The sequence below is a fragment of the Mus musculus genome, chromosome 17 (genome assembly GCF_000001635.26).
Source record: "Mus musculus strain C57BL/6J chromosome 17, GRCm38.p6 C57BL/6J".
Lineage (NCBI taxonomy): Eukaryota > Metazoa > Chordata > Mammalia > Rodentia > Muridae > Mus > Mus musculus.
The window spans coordinates 39,735,830-39,758,817 of record NC_000083.6 but is presented as its reverse complement, the minus strand read 5'-3'; positions in this window follow the sequence as shown (position 1 = coordinate 39,758,817).

The window sequence follows — 22,988 nt, the reverse complement described above, 5'->3', positions numbered from 1 at the left end:
AGACCAGTCTGCCCAGGGGAGAGTGTGGACTACAAAAGCTACAGCTTCTGGGACAAGCAGAAGCTACACAGCTTCTGGGACAGGCCCGTTCCCTGCTAGAGGAAAGCTTGCCTGCAGAGGGAGTACTCTGACCACTGAGACTCAGGACAGAGAGCTGGACTCCCAGAACTGCTGACAGAGGCTAACAAATCACAGGAGGAACAAGATCCAGCCAGAGACAAATATAACAACTAACACCAGAGATAACCAGATGGCTAAAGGAAAACTTAAGAATCTTACTAACAGAAACCAAGATAGCTCACCCTCATCAGAATCCAGCACTTTCACGTCAGTCAGTCTAACACAACCGGAAAACAAGAATCAGAATCGAAATCTTATCTCATGATGCTGGTAGAGGACTTTAATTAATTTAATTAATAACTCACTTAAAGAAATACAGCAGAACACTGCTAAACAGGTAGAAGTCCTTAAAGAATTACAGGAAAACACTGCTAAACAGGTAGAATTCATTAAAGAGAAAACACAAAGATCCCTTAAAGAATTACAGAAAACACAATGAAACAGGTGATGGAATTGAACAAAACAAGGCAAGACCGAAAAAGGGAAGTAGAAACAATAAAGAAAACCCAAAATGAGGCAACGCTGGAGATAGAAACCCTAGGAAAAAAATCAGGAACCATATATGCCAGCATCAGCAACAGAATACCAGAGATGGAAGAGAGAATCTCAGGTGCAGGAGATACCATAGAGAACTGGGGCATAACAATCAAAGAAAATGCAAAATGCAAAAAGATCCTAACTCAAAACATAAAGGAAATCAGGGTCAAAATGAGAAGACCAAACATACGCATAATAGGAGTAGATGAAAATGAATATTTTCAACTTAATGGGCCAGCAAATATCTTCAACAAAATTATAGAAGTAAGCTTTCCATACCTAAAGAAAGACATGCCCATGAACATCAAAGAAGCCTAAAGAACTCCAAATAGACTGGACCAGAAAAGAAATTCCTCCCAATACATAATAATCAGAAAAACGAATGAACTAAATACAGATAAAATATTAAAAGCAGTAGGGGGAAATGTCAAGTAACATATAAAGGCAGGCCCATCAGAATTACACAAGAATTCTCACCAGAGACTTGGAAGCCAGAAGATCTTGCACAGATGTTATACAGACACTAAGAGAACATAAATTCTAGCCCAGACTACTATAACCAGAAAAACTCTCAATTACCATAGATGGAGAAACCAAAGTATTCCATGACAATTCAAATTCACACAATATCTTTCCTTGAATCCAGCCCTTCAAAGGATAATAAAGGGAAAACAACAAAGGACAGAAACTACACGGAGAAAAAGCAAGAAAGCAATCCTTCTACAAACATAAAAGAAGTCAGCCACAAGAACAGATCCCAAATTTAACAACAAAAATAACAGGAAGGAAAAGTTACTTTTCTTTAATTTCTCTTAACAGCATAGGACTCAATTCCTCAATAAAAAGACATAGATAATAGACTGGCTACACAAACAGGACCCAACATTTTGCAGCTTAAGGAAACCTACCTCAGGGAAAAAGACAGAATAAAAGGCTGGAAAACAATTTTCCAAGCAAATAGTCCAAAGAACCAAGCTGGAGTAGCCATTCTAGTATTGAATAAAAATGACTTCCATCCCAAAGTTATCAAAAAAGAAAAGGAGGGGCACTTCATACACATCAAAGATGAAATCTACCAAGATGAATTCTCAATGCTGAATATTTGTGCTCCAAATACAAGGGCAGCCACATTCATTAAAGAAACTTTAGTAAAGCTCAAAGCACACATTGCAACTCACACAATAATAGTGGGAGACTTCAATACCCCACTCTCACCATTGGACAAATCCCAGAAACAGAAACTAAACATACCCACAGTGAAACTAGCAGAAGTTATGAAACAAATGGATTGAACAGATAAATACAGAACATTTTATCCTAAAACAAAAGGATATACCTTCTTCTCAGCACCACATGGTACCTCCTCCAAAACTAACCATACAATCGGTCACAAAACAGGCCTCAATAGATACAAAAATATGGAAATTGTCCCATGCATCTTAACAGATCACCACGGACAAAGGCTGATCTTCAATAACAATATAAATAATAGAAAGCCAACATTCACGTGGAAACTGAACAACATTCTACTCATTGATACCTTGGTCAAGGAAGGAATAGAGAAAGAAAGAAATTAAAGACTTTTTAGAGTTTAATGAAAATAAAGCCACAATGTACCCAAACTTATGGGACACAATGAAAGCATTTCTAAGAGGGAAACTCATAGCTGTGAGTGCCTCCAAAAAGAAATTAGAGAGAGCATACACTAGCAACCTGACTGAACACCTAAAGAAAAAAAATCGAGAACAAAAGGAAGCAAATTCACCCAAGAGGAGTAGACAGCAGTAAATAATCAAACTCAGGGGCAAAATCAACCAAGTGCAAACAAGAAGAACTATTGAAAGAATCTCCCAGAGTAGGAGCTGGTTCTTTGAGAAAATCCACAAGATAGAAAAACCCTTAGGCAGACCCACTAGAGGGCACAGGGACAACATCCTAATTAACACATTCAGAAATGAAAAAGGAGACATAACAACAGATTTTGAAGAAATCCAAAACACCTTCAGATCCTTCTACAAAAGGCTATACTTAACAATCTTGAAAAACATAGATAAAATGGACAAATTTCTAGAGAGATACAAGGTCCCAAAGTTAAATCAGGATCACGTTAATGATCTAAACAGTCCTATATCCCCTAAAGAAATAGAAGCAGTCATTAATAGTCTCCCAACCAAAAAAAAAGGACAAAATGGATGTAGTGCACAATTCTATCAGACCTTCAAAGAATATCTAATTGCAGTTCTTCACAAACTATTACACAAAATACAAGCAGAAGGTACTCTAACCAATTAATTCTATGAAGCCACAATTACTCTGATACCTAAACCACAGAAATACTCAACAAAGATAGAGAACTTCAGACCAATTTAACGTATGAATATCGATGCAAAAATACTCAATAAAATTCTGCTAACCGAATCCAAGGACACATCAAAACAATCATCCATCCTGACCAAATAGGTTTCATTCCAGGGATGTAGGGATAGTTTAAAATATGGAAATACATCAACATAATCCACTATATAAACAAACTCAAAGACAAAAACCACATGACCATCTTGTTAGAGGTAGAGAAAGCATTTGAAAAAATCTAACACCCATTCATGATAAAAGTCTTGGAAAGGTCAGGAATTTGAAGCCAATACCTAAACATGATAAAAGCAATCTACAGCAAACCAGTAAACAACATCAAAGTAAATGGTGAGAAGTTGGAAACAATCCCACTAAAATCAGGGACTAGACAAGGCTGCCCACTTTCTCCATACCTATTCAACATAGTATTTGAAGTCCTCGCCAGAGCAATTAGACAACAAAAGGAGATCAAGGGGATACAAATTGGAAAGGAAGAAGTCAAAATACCACCTTTTGCAGATGAAATGATAGTATATATAAGTGACCCTAAAAATTCCACCTGAGAACTCCTAAACCTGAAAAACAGCTTCAGTGAAGTAGCTGGATATAAAATTAGCTCAAACAAGTCAAAGGTCTTTCTCTACACAAAGGATAAACAGGCTAAGAAAGAAATTAGGGAAACAACATCCTTCACAATAGTCACAAATAATATAAAATATCTTGGCGTGACTCTAACATAGGAAGTAAAAGATCTGTATGATAAGAACTTCAAGTCTCTGAGGAAAGAAATTAAAGAAGATCTCAGAAGATGGAAAGATCTCCCATGCTCATGGATTGGCAGGATCAATATAGTAAAAATGGCTATCTTGCCAAAAGCAATCTACAGATTCAATGCAATCCCCATCAAAATTCCAACTCAATTCTTCAATTAATTAGAAAGGGCAATCTGCACATTCATCTGGAATAACAAAAAAACTTAGGATGCCAAAAACTCTTCTCAAAGATAAAAGAACTTCTGAGGGAATCACCATGCCTGACCTAAAGATGTACTACAGAGCAATTGTGATAAAAACTGCATGGTACTGGTATAGCAACAGACAAGCAGACCAATGGAATAGAATTGAAGACGCAGAAATGAACCCACACACCTATGGTCACTTGTTCTTTGTCAAGGTAGCTAAAACCATCCAGTGGAAAAAAGTCAGCATTTTTAACAAATGGTGCTGGCACAACTAGCAGTTATCATGTAGAAGAATGTGAATTGATCCATTCCTATCTCCTTGTACTAAGGTCAAATCTAAGTGGATCAAGGAACTCCACATAAAAACAGAGACAGTGAAACTTATAGAGGATAAAGTGGGGAAAAGCCTCGAAGATATGGGCACAGGGGAAATTTTCCTGCAACAAACAGCAATGCAAACAGTAAGGCAAAAGACACCTTCAATAAGACAAAAAGGCCAACAACAGATTGGGAAGGAACTTTACTTATCTTAAATCAGATAAGGGATTAATATCAAATATATATAAAGAACTCAAAAAAGTGGTCTCCAGAAAATCAAATAACCCCATTAAAGAATGGGGTTCAGAGCTAAACAAAGAATTCTTACTGGAGGAATACAGAATGGCTGAGAAGCAGCTGAAAAAACAATGTTCAGCATCCTCAATCACCAGGGAAATGCAAATCAAAGCAACCCCGAGATTCCACCTCATAGTAGTCAGAATGGCTAAGATCAAAAACTCAGGTAACATCAGATGCTGGTGAGAATGTGGACAAACAGAAACACTCCTCCACTTTTTGTGGGATTGCAAGCTTGTAGAACCACTCCAGGAATCTGTCTGGTGGTTCCTCAGAAAATTGAACAAAGTACTACCAGAGGATCCAGCAATACCCCTCCTGGGCATGTATCCAGAAGATGTTCCAACTGATAAGGACACATGCTCCACTATGTTCATAGCAGCCTTATTTATAATAACCAGAAGCTGGAAAGAACCCAGATGCCCCTCAACAGAGGAATGGATAGAAAAAATGAGGTATATTTACACAATGGAGTACTACTCAGCTATTAAAAAGAATGAATTTATGAAATTCCTAAGCAAATGGATGGCCCTGGGGGGGCATCATCCTGAGTGAGGTAAACAAATCACAAAAGAACTCACATGATATGTACTCACTGATAGAGAAATATTATCTCAGAAACATAGAATATCCAAGATACAAAATACAATCTGCTAAACACATGAAACTCAAGAAGAACGAAGACCAAAGTGTGGACACTTTGCCCTTCTTTGAATTGGGCACAAAACACCCATGGAATGAGTTACAGAGACAAAGTTTGTAGCTGAGACGAAAGGATGGACCATCTAGAGACTGCCATACATGGGGATCCATCCCATAATCAGCCTCCAAATGCTCATACCATTTCATACACAAGCAAGATTTTGCTGAAAGGACTCTGATATAGCTGTCTCTTGTGAGGCTATGCAGGGACTTAGCAAAAACAGAAGTGGATGCTCACAGTCAGCTATTTGATAGATAACAGGGCCCCCAATGGAAAAGCTAGAGAAAGTATCTAAGGAGCTGGGGGTGGCAGGATCTGCAACCCTATAGGTAGAACAACAATATGAACTAACCAGTACCCCACCCAGAGCTTGTGTTTCTAGCTGTATATGTATCAGAAGATGGCCTTGTCAGCCATCTTTTGAAAGAGTGTCCCATCAGTCTTGCAAACTTTATATGCCTCAGTACAGGGGAATGCCAGGGACAAGAATTGGGAGTGGGTGTGTAGTCGAGGGAGGAGGGAGGGGGAGGTATGGGCGACTTTGGAGATAGGATTGGAAATGTAAATGAAGAAAATACCTAATTTAAAAATAAATAAGTAAATAAAAAATAAGTATCCAAGTTCGTGAGAAGTGGTGCATGAATTCAAGCTCAGTTTTAGATAGATAGATAGATAGATAGATAGATAGATAGATAGATAGATAGATGTGGAGAGCCGAGCCGAGAGCAATCGCGAGCCATGAGCAATCACCATTATAAGAGGGCCCTGGCCTGTGTTGTGCCTAACTAGTAAACAAGTCTTGTACGCGGGTGCGAGAGTGAACTCACGCCTAGTCACTGCCCATCTCGGGGCATAGTAATGGGGTGATGGGCGAGCAACAAATCAGGATCTGACACGCCATATCAGGTGCTGAAACGCCATGGCTGAGGGCTATATAAGCGACTCCGTTTTCTGGGGTCGGGGTCTTCCTCCTGAGAAGTAAGCAATAAATCTTTGCCGCAGAAGATTCCAGTTGTCCTGAATGTAAATGCCGGTGGGGACAAAAGCTCGGGATAAGTGGCGCCAAAGACCCGGGAACTAGCATCACACCGGCACATGGGAGATCCCCCGTTCGTGGGGTGGAACCAGAACTGCGGGACACGTAAGGCTCTGCAAGGTATGTACAGTCTTGAAATTTCTCCAGTTAGACGCCCTTTTGATTATTTTCATGGCGATTATTCCTTCCCTTTCGGTTTTGTTTTGCTTCCACCACTGGAACAGCTGACTGGTTCTCAGTTGCGGTCAGGCCTGGACAGCGACCAGTATTGCTGACTGGTTCTCAGTCTTGGACAGAGACCAGTATGGGAATCTCCCACTCTAGTAAAGGCCTTACGGTTGATCTTGAAGCAGTGTGGCCTGAAAATCGCCGCTAAGACTATAGAGGGATTTGTCAGGGAGATAGAATGTGTGGCACCATGGTATAACCTGCCTCATAAGTCATCAACACTTCTCAGGGGTACATACTGTCTATGCTTGTTTTATCTAACTTTTATTAGGGACTACTTTCAGTGTACATACAAATGTTCATGCATCAGAAGCCAGTTTCCTTTAACAGTACGTTCAATTTTGGTGAGCTAATAAACACTTCAACTTAAATAATGGCATTGTTAAGGATCAAATTCCACTATTAGTTTTGTTAACACCACTGGCACACACACTGCATATGTATATATGTATTATCCTAAAATAAAACTCCTCTCAGAATTTCTTTACTTTTTACTATACACCAACTAGTTCATAATTTAGTTTTTTTTTTAACAAAGAAAATGCTAAGAAAATTATAATCACATAATTCCAGATTTCTTTACACATAAGATGGAATGGTCCAGCAGCTATGTCCACTGTCACAGACTTTGGTTCCATTCAATTGATGTGTTGCCTCATGGGACAACCTGAAAGGAGGTCTAGTTAGGAAACAGCAGAACGGCAAACTTAAAGCAGGGACCATGCCATTGTGGAAACTGGTAAGATTGTGCTTAACAGACGAGGATTGTCAGCAAATGGTAGAAGTGGAACAGAAAGTTTTAGATGAAATTCAAGACAGTCTATCAGAGGCAGAGCGGGGATAGAGAGTAAGAGTTGAGAGGAAACAAGGTGCACTGAAGAATAAAGGCCTTTCCACGGACCTTGAGCCAGAGGAAAAGAGAAATTAGGGAAAGAATGCCCTGGGTGAGTTTAGAAAAGGAGAAAAGAGAAAAACAAAAGATAATATAAAATATAAAGATAAAAAAGATAATATAAAATATAAAGATATAAAGGATAATACAAAATATAAAGATACAAAGGATAATATAAATTAAGTCAATTTACCCTCCTCTCAAGGACTTTGACTAAAGAGGCAGCCTTCATTAAAGGCTTAAAGATAGCTCTCAGGGCCACTGTGCCTCCTCTCCATTCTCTGGCAGTATTCCCAGAAGAAGGAGATAAGAAAGTAGAGTCTGAACATGAGAGAGAAAATGAATTTTAGAAAAGCAGTTATCCCCTGTTTGGGATCTTTTAGCAAAAAAGAGAAAAAATGAAAATAAGCTATTTCAGAGCTCTCCTGGGAACAGAAGGAAAATGGGAGATGTCCTACTTCCTCTCTGGCTCCTATGGAGATATTCTTAGCTCTGGTTAGGATATCTGTGTCCCTTTGAGACACCAAGTTCTATTCCCTGTCTGTATATTGTCTCTTTCTGGTGCACCAAAACAAATTGTCCATATATCTGTCAATTCATGTTTGTTTTTGTTTTGTTGTTTGAATGATTATTGTTCTGTGTTTCATGTTAAAAAAATATAAATGGCTAAAACTTTATCTCCTGGCTGTCCATCCTTTAACTTGTTTATAAGTTAGCTGCACTGTGGCTGGTCATCAAGTACAGCTGAAAAAGCCCTTTTGAGGGCCGATTGCAAATGGAGCTCTTAAAGGAGCAGACAGCCTTTTGCTTGTAACAGAAAGTTAGCTTAAAATTGGGAACTCAAGGTTGGAGTCTTTCTAAACAACATGATCAAACACAGGAAAACAGGTCTTTAAGGATACTTCAACATAGAGATAATCTTTGAGCCAAGACTCTGGCAGAGTGTTCAGATTGAGAAAAGTTTGCATTTGGGTTGAGGCTGAGCTTGGAGGGAAGCAGCCTCAGCACAGCTTGTGTGGCACTTCTTAGAGCCTTATTACAGACCTAGCCAGATATGGTTCTAAATAAAATTTAAATTCAAAGTTTATAAAAGGTCAATTAGGCTGTGAAATTTATCAATACATTGCGATTTGACTTGCCTACTTTATATAAAGTTATAGTGTACAGAGTTTGCTTGCATGTATAAGTGTCTGTTCCTTGTTCCAAACAGCCATTAATTTGGTTATTGCAGAATATTGATGTTTGATCTATTACATACCATCATATGAAGTAAAATTGATCATCATTATCCTAAGATAGTTAAAAAAAATATTTCATGCATGCTCCTATATTTTCTATAAATTCATGCATGCATGTATCCCATTTACTGTGTTTAAAAAATAGCCTTTATATGAGAGAAAACTATATGTGAATTAAATCACATGATTATTCTTTTGAGTTTCCTCCTTTTTCAGCACAGATAATTAAATTGTGTGCTGAAGATGGTGTTTAAAAATGTTGAACAATTAAACTTTAAGTTGTATATTAATAGTCAATATTATATCTCAGAGCTTGCAAATGCTTATGCAACTTATAAGAAAAAATACTGTTCCTTTAAGAAAATTGTTCTTGGGCAGTTAAGAACTTGTCCTGGGTTGCCTGGAAATGACCCCCAGGATTTGCTTTTGTGTTATACAGGTTTACATAAAGCTTTAACTGATAAAGATTAGATAGCTCCTGAAACGATACAAACTCAGGATTCTTATATTTATTTGGGTTTTAAAAGATAGTTATTTGCAGAGACAACTTAAAGACTTTCTCTTGTTTCTGATTAATAAATATATAAATTATATACATGTGACTATAATGACTTTTCAACCATTCTAGTTACAATCTCTCTTCAAGAGAAACAATTGAAAGGTAATTAGTCACTGTTCATGTTATATTAAAACTGACTAACAGTTCAGAATCTAAAATTTTGATGAAAATACAAGATTGTATTTTGATGCGTGAGCACCCTTTTTATATTCAACATATTAGAGCACATACATCATTACCTGGCTCCTATTCAAGGGAAAAATTCCTAAGCTGAAGTTAGCCACTGGTTAGAAAGACTAAACAGATAAGTCCTAGCTGTTTATTTTGTAAATCTAAATAGTATATATGACTGGGCTGAAAAGACACCCTGGAAACAAATGTTCTGTTCTTGTTAGTCAGAAACATTCATGACCTACACCTGGCATCGAGGCAACCGACTCCCACAGGCTATGTCCTGGGGAGGACATGGAATGTATATGAAGGCCTCTATCTCAAACTGGTCATTAGGTAACTAGGAGAATTAAAACTTCTTTAAAAAACAAACACAAAAAGGGGGGATAGAGGCTATGACGCCAAATATGGCTCTATCCTTTATAATATTTACTCTTAATTTCTTAAAACTGGATAATGCTGGGAGATCACCAGCTGAAAGGCACGGACAATGGCCTCAACCACTCAATGAAATGGTCAAGTGGAAGAATGTCCTTGATAATAAATGGTATGGCCCGGATCCTATCTTAATCAGATCCCGGGGAGCTATTTGTGTTTTTTCCACAGGGTAAAGAAAATCCACTTTGGGTTCTGAAATGACTGACAAGGACCATGAAAGAGCAAGATGAATCTCAAGATGATCCTGTTATTCTTACTCCTGGTGATTGAGACAGGGATAAGTATACTTTATAGGCCATAATAAGATCATGGCCGGTACCTTTACCAGTACATTTCAATTCTTCTACCTTGCCTTCGTTTTTGACAACTGAATATTTTTAAAGAAAAAGATTATCTCTAATTGGACCGATTTCATTAGCCAAAATAAAGTGAGCTCTGGAGTGTTATTTAATGCTTTAATGCAAGTTGCTCAAGGAGTACAATCAGGATCAAGTGATGTTGAAAATAATGTAACTTCGCCTATAAACATCACCACGATTATGATAAAGGGAAATGTGACTATTCCCAAAAGATCACGATGGCCTGTTGACAATGATACTGCTATATGCAGCATGCCTTGGTGTCATCGGGACCTTGCATTTCCTATAGTTTTTTCACCTTGTCAATCAAAAATTTTTCCTTGGAAAGAAATAGCAAAGAGTTTTGTTTTGTCACCTCCATTGGATTTTGCTGTAATGAATGATAAAGGAGATGCTACAGAAAAAGAAAATATTTGGCCATATTACCAATGGAGTCTAAGTAATGAGGCAGGTGCTAGTACCAAGTTAAAGGGAGGGCTGATGATTTTGAATCAGAGCCTCGATCTGGCAGAAGAACAGATAGGCGTCCTATACCAGATGGCCCAGTTGGGTTGTGAAAGAAAGTTGGGCGCTCTGTGTATTACCAGTGTCCAATATGAAAATTTTACTTATGCAGCTAATCTGTCTAGACAGCTTTCCTTGTATCTTGCAGGAAATTGGTCCGAGGGATTCGATGAGACTCTTGAGGCCCTGAGGGTGGCAGTTTTAAAGATCAACTCAACACGAGTGGACCTGTCATTGACAGAGGGCCTCTCCTCCTGGATTTCATCTGCATTTTCTTATATTAAGGAATGGGTGGGGGTAGGTTTATTTGGTGTTGCCACCTGCTGTGGACTTGTGTTCATGCCCTGGTTGGTTTGCAAGCTCAGAACTCAACAAACAAACGACAAGGTTGTGATAGCTCAAACACTTGCTGCCATTGAGCAAGGAGCCTCCCCTGAAATCTGGCTATCTATGCTCAAAAATTAGTTAGCATTGGTGGCTGGCCTCTTTTGTAGAGTTCGCCCTAGGTCATTTAGTAACTGTCACATAGCACTGCAGTATCCAGGGACGGGCAACTTTCCTCATGCACAGATCAACCTAAGATACGGGGCCCGATGGCGATAGGGTTACCCTATGACAGGAAAGGCTGTGACATTGGAGGAACGACCTAAGACAGGAGCCACAGCAGATGGACATGATTACACAGACGTAGTCCAGCCTCATTTTAATAAAATAAAAAGGGGGAGATGTGGAGAGCAGAGCTGTGAGCAATCGCGTGCCATAAGCAAACGCCATTATAAGATGGTGCTGGCCTCTGCTGTGCCTAACTAGTAAACAAGCCTTCTACACGGGTGCGAGAGTGAACTCACGCCTAGTCACAGCTCAACTCGGGGCATAGTAATGGGGTGATGGGCGAGCAACAAATCAGGAGCTGACACGCCATATCAGGTGCTGAAACGCCATGGCTGAGGGCTATATAAGCGACTCCATTTTCTGGGGTCAGGGTCTTCCTCCTGAGAAGTAAGCAATAAAGCTTTGCCACAGAAGATTCCGGTTGTCCTGAGTGTGTTCTTGCCTGTGGGGACAAAAGCTCAGGATAGATAGAGATATAGAGATAATGAGATATTAGATATTTACTTTATTTACATTGCAAATGTTGCCCCTTTTCCTAATTTCCCTTTCAAAAACCCCCTATCCCATCACCCCTCCCCCTGTTAACCAAGCCACACACTCCCACTTAGTGGCCCTGGGATTCCCTTATACTGGGGCATAGAGCCTTAACATGACCAAAGATCTCTACTAATATATGACCATTTAGGCCATCCTCTGATATTTATGCAGCTGGAGCCATGAGTCCCACCATGTGTACTCTTTGTTTGGGGTTTAGTCGCTGGGAGATCTGGAGGTACTGGTTAGTTCATATTGTTGTTCCTCCTATGCATCTGCTAACTCCTTCATCTCCTTGGGTCCTTTCTCTAAATACTTTATTGGGGAGCCTGTGCTCAGTCCAGTGATAGACTATGAGCATCCACCTCTGTATTTGTCAGGCACTGGTGGAGATTCTCTGGAAACACCTATAAGAGGGTTCTGTCAGTAAGCACTTGTTGGCATCCACAAAAGTGCCTGGGTTTGGTGACTGTATATGGAATGGATCCCCAGGTGGGGCAGTCTTGGATGGCCATTCCTTTTGTCACTGCTCAACATTTTGTCTCCTTAACACCCTTCATGGATATTTTGTTCCCTCTTCTTAGAAGATTCAAAGTATCAACACATTGGTCTTCCTTCTTCAGTTTTATTTATTTTGTGACTTCTATCTTAGCTATTCTAAGCTTCTGGGCTAATATCCACTTATCAATGAGTGCATATCATGTGTGTTCCTTTTGTAACTGGGTTACCTCACACAGGATGATATTTTCTAGGTCAATCCATTTGATTAAAACTTTCATAAATTCATTATTCTTAATCACTTAGTAGTATTCCATTGTGTAAATTTACAATTTTTTTATCCATTCCTCTGTTGAGGGACAGCAGGGTTCTTTCTAGCTTCTAGCTGTTATAAATAAGGCTGCTTTGAAATTAGTGGAGCATGTGTCTTTATTACACATTGGAGCTTCTTCTGGGTATATGCCCAGGAGTTATATTAGTGGGTCCTCAGGTAGTATTATGTCCAATTTTCTGAGGAACTGCCATACTGATTTCCAGAGGGATTGTGCCAGCTTGCAGTCTGCTACATCCACTCCAGTAGTGACAAGCGCCACAGGCCCCTAAAACCTGGGTGTTGTCCCTAGGCGAAAAGTTCAGGGAAACTTAGTCTCCTGAAATCATGGCATCCTGTATAAAGAATGCTCCAATGTCCTTTCTTTAGTTGGAAAACAGATCTGTGTGCTTTCTCTTAATATTGCTTTATTACAAGTGCTACTAAGGATTGATATTTTGACATATAGCTAAATTAGATTCTAGGCAGTCCTTGATCTGCAGTCCTTGATCAGACCCTGGGCATGAATAGCTAAGTCACTGCCCAAAACAGAAATTTACCATTATCTAGGAAGAAGGAAGTTTGTGACCTAAAGAGGAATCAGAGTAGATACTTAGAACTATAGATAGGTGAGTTACACCCATACACAAGTATGTACAATGGCCTAGGGGGAAGGTGGACTACACAGTAGAATAGAATAGGATCTATGGCAAGCGCACAAAGCCCTTGCCCCTGACTTCTAAGATTAAGCGGACCTTAGGTGGATCTGTTTTTGATCCCAGTTGTTAACAGTGAATTTTATCCCAGTTGGTTCCTGCCAGCTCTTCTGTGTTTGCATTTCTCTGTTTTGTGTAAGAATCCATAACCTCTTTGTACCTTGTTGGTGTGTCTCCCAACTTCCCTATTTTCTTCTGTATAAAAAGTTTGATGCTCAATTTGACAAATTAAATTCAGATTCACAGTCCCTTGTGTTGAGTCTGTCTGTCAATTTTCACCAACTCCTTGCCCACCTGTGACCAGAGACCCTTTCCATGCAGACAAGGGACCAAGAGGGTCTGTGGCAACAATCCAACCAGAAATGGAGGAGTCTTTCTCTTTCTCCACCACCTCACCAGCATCTTCTGTCACCTGCATCTTTGATCTTAGCCATTCCGGCTGGGGTGAAGTGGAATCTTGGGGTTGTTTTGATTTGCATTTCTCTGATGACTAAGGATGTGGAGCATGTTTTTAGGTGCCTCTCAGGCATTTGGTATTCCTCAGTTGAGAATTCTTGTTTAGCTCATGGAGTCTAATTTCTTGAGTTCTTTATATTTATTGGATATTAACTCTCTGTAGGATGTAGGACTGGTAAAGATCTTTTCCCAATCTGTTGGTTGCCTTTTTGTCATATTGACAGTGTCCTTTGCCTTACAGAAGTTTGAAATTTTATGATCTACCATTTGTCATTTCTTGATCTTAGAGCATAGGCTATAGGTGTTCTGTTCAGAATTTCTCCCTATATCCAAGTGTCTCTTCCCATTTTTTTTCTTCTATAAGTTTCACTGTATCTAGTTTTATATGGAGGGCCTTGGTCCACTTGAACTTGAGCTTTGTACAAAGAGATAAGAATGAATCAGTTTGCATTCTTCCGAAATGCTAACAGCCAATTGAGACAGCATCATTTTTTTGAAAATGCTGCCTTTTAAACACTGGATTATTTTAGCTCCTTTGTCAAAGATAAAGTGACCATAGTTAAGATACCTGTCTGTTTGATGCTTGCCTAACCTACAAAATTAAGTTCCAGGATTGCTAAGGTTATAGGCAGAAATCATGTCTTGAAAACCGAAACCCCAATTCAAAAAGAAGCATCGAGCAAACAAATGAACAAACAAATAAAAAACAGCCAACATCAGAACTCAAAGGACTTAACAATTCATTGGTATTTTATCAGTTTTCTTACATGATCTTGTTTACCTTCCAAAATCACTTCCAGTATCCTGTTTTACTCTTTGGCTGCATGCAAATGTTCCTCAGATTTCTTTCTTCATCTGAGGTTCTCTGTTTCCTGCTCTATAGTCGTAATTCCATACTATTTTAAGGAAAATTACACAATTGTTGGATAACATGTTATTTACTTATAATTAGACTCATGCTACCTCTCTTTCTCAGATCCTTAGGATTTCATGTGTCAGTGTAAGGACTTGGGCTTAAGAAAGGATTATCAGGATAAGTAAGATATAAACTATAAATATGTCTATAGTTTGTCTTTCTGAAGTTAATGCTAAATAGTGTTGTTGCAGACACATTGCACACAGGATTCAGATATTTTGATTTGGATCAAACATGAGGGCCTCTTTTCAGCAGATTAGCTACCACTGTACTAAAAATATTACAAAGACTTCTAAGAGATATTAAACACTCAATAGTTCTACACTATCAGCAGAACTAAATGTTTCTAAATGTAAAACAATTCCCACTCACTTGTTGGCTCTAAGTTTAGCCCTCTCAACAGTAGGGAAATCATGGCTGCTACTAGAAACCTAGCAGCATTTAAACGCTTGTATGTTTTGGACTTAAAAAAGAATCTACTACCTCTACTATGTTAGAATAGCAAGATTCTTTACTTAGTTCAAAGCCTTATTCTTACAACCACAGAGAAGTGTAAAAACCACCCCTCATCAGAGATGCTTCTATTTGAGGAAATGAGATCATCACAAGTCACAAGTAGGTTCAAAAGAGGGACCAAGATATTTTTGGTATCCTAGCACCAGTAAACCTATTTACATCACAGACCCTCCATATACATCTGAGGGAACATCACAGCCTAGAGGGACAGAAAGTTTGTAATTCTAATTCCTTTCAGATACCGCAAAGCAATTTTATTTTTCATAAAGAAAGAAGAAACTCTATTTACATTTATGCTTTACACATGTGGCAACCTGGGATAATGTATTTTGTATCCTCTGATGTCAATAAGGAACTATGAAGTTTCAGTAAGGATCTAATTTACCAATAAGAAAAACTGTGAAATCCTATTTTGACATAGTGCAATTCACAGAGGGTTCTATTCTGTAGGACAAAAAATATTTTGTTTGGCTTGTTACAAAGAACAGTTCAGCTGTATAAACAAGGAATAAGAGGATGATCTCTATTAACACACAGTTCCTAGTTATGAATTTAATCTAATTTTGTATGGTTGGAAATACCACAATGCCAGCTAACACCATTATTTTGATTTAGAAATAGTAACATAAAGTATTATATGGGACATACCCATATACTTATCTCCAATATACCATTTTCTATTAATCTTACTGGCACTGTAATGCTTGAGGTAAATGAAGGCATTTGTGTTGAATTTTAATTTGTAGAAAAAGAGTCGTATACATTGTTTCGCAATTTGCACTCAAAGAAATCAGAAAGGAATTATTAAAGGGGCACAGTTCTCATGATTTTAATCTATTTGAAAGTCTCCAAAATTATTTTTCATTACACATAATCTTTTGACTTAGCATTTTCTTTTATTTTCCATTATTTCCCCACTTTGATGACAGCATTAAGTATATAGCACATTTCTTTAATTAAAAACATTTAATGTGATGAATACTCCATCCTGGGGACTGCTATTAACATACTTATAAGTACTATAGAATCCCTTGCTGATCTATCAACACTGAATTGTTTTCTAATCCACATTTCTAAAATCTATCCATAATCCTCCCTAAATATTAGCCTGGTCTTTCTCAGCAATACCCCAAATCCTGGCACCAACATATTTTATTTAGGGTTTCTCTCACTTCAATAAAGCACTATGGCCAAACAATACAAGGAAGGAAGGAACAAATTTGTTTGTTTTCAATTGCATATTGGTCCTCCTCATCTAAGGAAGTTAGGAAAGAAAATAAAACAAGTTTAATTACTAACATAGTTTCCAGTCAAGACATTAGAAATCACACATCATTTTTTCTTCCTATAAAAATGAATATTTTATATGTAGATAATACAATGGCTGCAAAGCAGTAAAGCAGGCCAGGAAACTCAAAGAAGCTGATGTCCCTGAGTTTTATATTTGGTATGACAAAAGTGTCACTGTGATATTTTGATTAGTTATTTGATCTAGCTCTTCTACTAAAGAGCCAAGTCACAAGGACAAAGTGTATATCTGGCTTTAACATTGCATCAGCTTGAGGGGAAGGCACAAATCCATGCAGACATAGTATCAAGATATGGGAAGCACTCATGTAGATAAGTGCTTTGAAGAATAGATAACCATACAATCAAGTAATAAGACCAGTCGATGTTAACCAACTAAGTGGAAGCCATAGGAGAGTTGAAGTTATTTGCTTCTTGGTGTGCTAAATAATACATTAAATATGTAATAAATTGGTGGCACCAAAGCCTTTATACTATAAAATAGTCTTCCCTTTGAGTGGATTTGAACATTTAGTAATGCTGCAAGACTTTAATGAAATTTCTCCTCTTTTAAAATGCCATTTAAAATTGGTCTCTTGATAACTATAATTTTGCCAAATTATGAATTATAAGGTATGTATCTTATATGCATCATATTTGATTTGTAATGTTGTAAGTGGTCACAACATACATGTTGATATATGCTGCTTTGACATGTGCAGAGTAGGTATTAAACTTTTACTTGGTCTCTTTAGTCTGGAATGTCAATGTCTTCTCACTCTTGGTTTTATTCAATATTCTCATGTACACATATACTCTCAATCTACTATGATATAATGCCAAAAGTCCCACTGTAATACTTAGATTAGTTATTTGATTCAGTACTTTATGCTACATGTTCACCTTCAGAAAAAGTTATCTATTAATCTGCGAGGCCTATGTATAAGGAAGAGATGATTCTCATGAATCCTTTAAATTTGAACTTAAGATGAGGTTAATTATCCCTAATAAATTCAATAACTAAATAAGGTTGTCCACTTTTTTGACTACTGTACATTATAGGGATTGAAGCTTGAAATAATTGAGAAATGAATAAAAGGAATACAAAGGAAAGGAAGAATTTAGAGGATCTCAATTTGCTTATATGATCCCCTAGGAAGGAGACCATACAGTCTGCATACACTTACTAGTGGCACTAATGAGATTCAGCATACTGAAAAGGAAAAGATCAAAAGTACATAAACTTGCAAGGAATAGGGATGAGGGAATAGAAGTAGGAATAGATGTTAGTGAGTTTGAAAAAAAACTAGTTTCATGTGTGTAAAAAATTTACACTAAAAATGTGAAAAAAAATGTCAACTTACTTTTCCAAAACTACCATCTTTAGTAACACAAATGATATCATTGATAATAGATATGCTGGAAGCAGTGTTGATAGACCACAAAAGGACAGCCAGTATGAAATCAGTCTTTGGCTTGTCAAAAATATCAACTAGAAATACCATTTGATCCAGTGTAAACATCCTTGACCATATGTCCAAAGAACAATGTATTCTTCTGTATCAATATTTGAACATCCATGTTTATTTCTGCCTTGCTCACAATAGTGAGGAAATAGAGTCTATGTAGATTCCCATCACCTGAGTTATACATAATAAAAAGTGATCCATGTACACAATGTGATATTACTAAAACATAAAGAAAACTTAAGTAATGAAATTTGACGGCAAATGGAAGAAATTTGAATAAATCATCCCGAATGAGCTTTCTCAGGCATAGAAAGATAAATGCAAAGGTTTTTCTCTCATGTGTGGTTATAGGTTTGTGTATTATGTATGTTTAAATTGGAGCAAATGTGTAGGAAGTCAGCTCAATGCAAATGATATTGGTAGGTGATGCATGAATGAGGGTGGTATAGAAGAATATATGTAAAATGAATTTGGAGAGGGATGGAGAGGAGACATCTCAGTGTAGCAAGGTACAATCAAAGAAAGTTTAGGGAAAGAAGGGGAAGGCAAAAGGCTAATAAAATTCAGTGTGGATGAAATGATGTGGAATCCTCAAACCTTCTAATTGAATCTTCCCTTTCTACTTTGATCCTCTGGTCCATTCTACTTTACCCAACAACATATCCATGCTCAATGCTCAACCATGATTATCTATCTATTTCTGCTTTCTAAGAAGATTCTTGGCTCTACTGTATTTTCTTACTCTTTCCCGACTCTGGGTCATAGAAATTGTATATTATTGAAGAATTAGTATCTGCCATCAACCTATATGTAACATGTTTGTGATTTTACTTCTGTTGGGGGGGGGGGGTCTGTGCTAGTTTATCCAGGATGATTTTTTTAAGCTTGCTGTGATGAAAAAACTATGATTAAAAAGAAATAAATTGAAGTGGAAAGTGTCTATTTGGTTTACAAATTTCATATTTCTGCTCATTATCTAAGGAAGTCAGTACAGGAACAAAAACATGATGGCAGGAACTTTGAAATAGGAGTTGATACAGGGGCCATGGAACATGCTGCTTACTGGCTTCATTCACATATCTTGCTCAGGGTTTTTGTCATATAGAACCAAGGACTACCATCCCATGAATGATGTGGCACCTACTGTGGCCTGAGCCCTCCCATATTGATAAGTGATTGAAAAAAATACCTTACAGCTGAATCCTATGGAGGCATTTCCTCAACCTAGGCTCCTTCCTCTCTGATGACTACCTGTCTCCAGTTGAAACAAATGGCAGCCAGTACACTTCTTAAGACAAAGATGGAATAAACTAGCTAGTACTGTATTGCTATGACAGACCTGACCATGTTGCTTAATGGCAGAATGTGGACTTGGGTTGTTAGATTGCAAAATCTGTTGAATGTTTAAAAAAAGGCCTTAATGGCTGATAGAAGTAGAGATATGAAAGACAGTGGTGATGACTGCAATGTAGATTTGATGACCCAGCTTAAGAGATTTCAGAGGACTAAAAGAAAAATAAGGGGCCTCGAGATAACTGTAATAATTTGGCAAAGAACGTTTTTTTCTGGCTTTCATGATGTTTCATAAATTTAATTTTTTTCATAACATGCCAAAGTGTTTATTGTTTTTTAGTTAATACCTTAGCACCTTAGTTCTATTGTGTAGTTGGAAAGAGATTTTTAACTACTAAGTCAGGGTCCATGGTGTGTCATGATGGTCCAGGTTAACATTATGAAGAGCTCACAACTTGCTTATATAGTAAAAGCTTGTCTAGGGTAGCCAGGACTACTGGAATAATATCATCATATTCAACATAAATATCATCATTATCACCACCACCATCATCATCACCATCATCATTACTGTTCATTTTTCTCTTCCTCAACAACTTTTTCCTCTTTTTCTTATATATATATATATATATATATGTATATATATATATATATATATATATATTTTAATTTTAGCTCTGGATATCAAATGTCCATTGACAAGGAGTGTGAACTTACTGTATTCAATGTTGCTCTTAGGCATCAAATTAACTGTGAACTGTCAACAAAGAAGATAGGTCATCTTAGTGGCTAAAAGTATTGGTCACCCATTCAAACATGTTTTGATCTTGGAGGAAGTTACTAACCTTTATCATTTATCCCTCTTCTATCCATAGTACCCTATTGAAAACATCCTTGTGTTTGGCCTTGTCATCATTACATGTGGGGTTTCTTTCCGAGTTTGTGTCAGAACCTAATGTAGAGATGTTTTCTTTATAACCACAAATGTCTGTAGTGGAAACTAAAAGTACATCCACTATCATTGGATCAAGTTACAAAAGAGCAGAGTGAAGAGAACAAATGCTGAATCCCCAACTTCATATGGATCATTGCTATAACAAAGCATGTTCGTCCAGTGAGATTGATCAGGCCCAGTGTACATACATACCTCATTCATAGCTCAATCAAATATACTTAACATATTTGTATCCTATTTTCAGGGTTGTTCACTACACATATTTCATACATTTCCCACAAAATTTCTAGTTTTTTTTTTTAAGGGGCAAAAGTAATTTTATTTCATGAGTAGACAGTTTCTTCCTTTTTTTTTAAGTTAGTAATAGAACTGTAAGAGAATAACTATTAGCACAAGTGTTTTCATTATCAGTTTAACTTTGAATTAGGTGGTTTGTTGCATTCAAAATTTTCTTAAGTTTCTTTATTGCTCCATAGTTTCAGTGTTTTGTCTAATACCAAAATACTTCAGCAGTATGGATAGTATGTTATATCTTATAATTAGATCTACCTACCTCAGTTTCTAAGTACGTGGAATTACATAGATCAGAGCAAAGGTGTGGTATAAAGAGGTAAACTGCAGGATATAAGAGAAAAGAAAGGGGGTGATAAAGAAAAATAAACTCTAAGGAGCGTTGGTGAGAAGGTCTATATCAAAAGAGACATAAAGATAATGAACAAATTACACAAAGTGCAGATTCAGTGACTACTGGCTGGGATCTGGTGAATGGTGAGGGAGGCTTCCATTCTGCTTTTATAGGCAAAGTGTCTCTGTCCAGTGATGGCATTGTGACAAAAGGGAAAGAGAGAGAACCCTAGAAAACTTGTAGCCACAGATAGACCCTGAACAGGAGGTGACTGCTTTCTCACCTTTACAGAAGTAGCCTCGATGCGTGGCCCCTTCTTGTAATAACAGTGAAGTAATTGGGTACTCCAGAGCTCATCTGGATTCTGCATTGGTCCAAAGGCTACATAAAATCACATTCTGCTTTATAATGTAGTATATCTGCACATTGATGCTGGTGTTTGGAATTGGTTTCTTGGGTTGGTAACTCAACTCCACTCACCCACTCCTGGATCCTGGTTTCCATAACAAATGATTCTGATAGATAATCAAAGTATCCTATTTTATTTTAACTAGAATAATTCACTATTAATATAAGTTAAGTATCTTTATATATGTATGAGTGTATGTATAGAGACAAACACCACCAGCCCTGGTATTGAAATATCCACAATGGTCTAGGCATTCTCCTATTAATCATTAAATAATACAATAATTTATAGATGGATCTTGTGGAGGAGTGGGAAGCCGTTGCAGAGTGGCAGTTGCAGAGTGGCAGTTGGCTACTGCTGGCCACCACACATATATAGGCAGTGAAGGTTCTTTTGCCAAGACAAGTTAACCAATCAGATGTGAGACACGCCTCTCCTAGGCCTATATAAGCAGCACCAGTTCTGGGCTCGGGGTCTTTTCGCCTCTACAATCAAGCTCTCCCAATAAACGTGTGCAGAAGGATCCTGTTGCAGCGTCGTTCTTCCTGGCCAGTCGAGCACGCGCAAGAAGTGGTGCCGAAACCCGGGAAAAGAAACATCTTCAGGCACGAGCGAAGACCCCCTGCTACAGGGAGGATTCAGAACTGCATCACGAGGAAGGAGCAGTTAATAAAGGTTCCCATAAAACAGACTGTTGAGAAGGATCCAGCATGGATTCAGAACTCTTCAGCTGGGGAACGGTGGTAATGAAGTGTTCCTGGAAAACAGACTGCTGAGAAGGATCAGACTGTGTGGATTCAGAACTCTTCAGCTGAGGAACGGTGGTACCGGGTGAAGAAAATCCACTTTGGGTTCATGAAAGATAAAGATGAATCCAAAGATGATCCTGCTCCTGATGATTGAGACTGGGATAAGTATACCTTTGTGGGCCATAAGTTCGCCCTAGGTCATTTAGCAGTTACTGTCACACAGTACTGCGGTATCCAAAGACAGGCAACTTTCCTCATGCACAGACCAACCTAAGACACGGGGCCCAGTGGCGATAGGATTACCCTATGACGGGAAAGGCTGTGACATTAGAGGAACAACCTAAAGCAGGAGCCACGGCAGATGGACATAATTTCACAGGCCTAGACCAGCCTCATTTTATTAAAACAAAAAGGAGGAGATGTGGGAAGCCGTTGTAGAGTGGCAGTTGCAGAGTGGCAGTTGGCTACTGCTGGCCACCACACATACATAGGCAGTGAAGGTTCTTTTGCCAAGACAAGTTAACCAATCAGATGTGAGACACGCCTCTCCTAGGCCTATATAAGCAGCACCAGTTCTGGGCTCGGGGTCTTTTCGTCTCTACAATCAAGCTCTCCCAATAAACATGTGCAGAAGGATCCTGTTGCAGCGTCGTTCTTCCTGGCCAGTCGAGCGCGCGCAAGAGTGGAGGTATTAGATCATTTGATATTCCCTCTTTCCATTTTTTATTAGATATTTTCTTTATTTACATTTCAAATTCTATCGCAAAAGTTCCCTATATCCTCCCAACACCCTGCTCCCCTACCCACCCACTCCAATTTCTTGGTCCTTGTCTTCCTCTGTACTGGGGCATATAAAGTTTGCAAGACCTAGGGGCCTCTCTTCCCAAAGATGGCCAACTTGGCCATCTTCTGATACATATGAGGCTAGAG